Source organism: Fulmarus glacialis, unplaced genomic scaffold, assembly GCF_000690835.1.
Source record: "Fulmarus glacialis isolate BGI_N327 unplaced genomic scaffold, ASM69083v1 scaffold31252, whole genome shotgun sequence".
In the NCBI taxonomy this organism is placed as follows: Eukaryota; Metazoa; Chordata; class Aves; order Procellariiformes; family Procellariidae; genus Fulmarus; species Fulmarus glacialis.
Window position 1 is genome coordinate 10,244 of NW_009196426.1, and position 1,070 is coordinate 11,313.

The 1,070-nt window shown below is 57.0% G+C and overlaps 1 protein-coding gene across 1 annotated transcript in view; it reads right to left on the reverse strand.

Moving 5' to 3' along the window:
* SCTR (secretin receptor) overlaps positions 1 to 1,070 on the reverse strand; it is a 25,873-nt gene that overhangs the window by 6,936 nt on the left and 17,867 nt on the right. The window lies entirely within an intron of this gene.

Genomic DNA, 1,070 nt, shown 5'->3' on the forward strand with positions numbered 1-1,070 from the left:
GCCTCTCCAGCCTGCCCAGCCACCCTGGACTCTGGTGCCGACTGCTTTCCCCGCCGGTTTGCTGCAGCTTTAGTTATGGGGATGATAAGGGTTTATTATCTGGGCAAATCACCAAAGGGCAGGGAGACCAGGTGCACTGGCAGGATCCCTTCTGATCCCTTTTGGCTGAGGGGTTCAGACAGCCTCTGCGCAGTCTGGCCCCACTTTGGATGCCAGCAAAGGGACAGCACCGGAGCTACCGCTTGCTAACCGGGACTGCAAATGCCGTTTGATCCCTGCGAAAAGACACAGCGTGGTTTGGGATGATGGAGGCAAAATGGTTAAAAGTGGGGATAGGAGAGAGTCGACACTGAAGTTCTTCCTTTTGCATTTTCCCCCTCTCCAAGGGGGGACATCAGATAAAAATAGCTGTTTCTGCTCGTTTGACCCTCAGGCAAAGAGCAGGAGTAGCAGGGGAGGCAGAGCCAGCCCCAGCACCTCGCTCCCACGGCATCAGGGAGCAACCTGGGCTTTATCTGCTCTTTGCATCGCCCTGTGCTCCTCCTGCCCCCGGCACTGCCCGCCGACCCACCCGCAGCCCTTTTGCAACACCCTGCACCATGGCAGGCCCTTAACCCTTCCCTGCACCTGGAAACACCATCGCAGTGCTGCATCCTCTCCATGGTGGCTCATAGGTGCCGGTGGGTGTCAGAGCAGGGCTCTGAGGTGGTGGGTTTCCCTAAGAGAAGCACGTCTACTGTAGATGGGACAGACCCGGGATGTTCCCGAAATTATTGGATGAAGAGAGCGCAACTGTGGCTGCATGGTCTGGGCTGCTGAGGGTGTCTGGAGAGGGCTGGAAGTTTGGGGAGCTGGGGAGGGGTGAGGAAAGGAGCAGAACCTGGGAGGAGCTAGGGGTGGGGAACATGAAGGAAAGACTGAAATATTTTGGGGGTCTTGGGGGGAAAAGGACGTTCAGGTCTGAGGGTTCTGGGGTTTTTAGCCCACTAAGCCAGGCATGAGCAGTGTAGGCTGAGCAGGACTTTTTGCTGATGAAAACTGCTGGGGAAGGAGGGACGGTGGGATTCCTG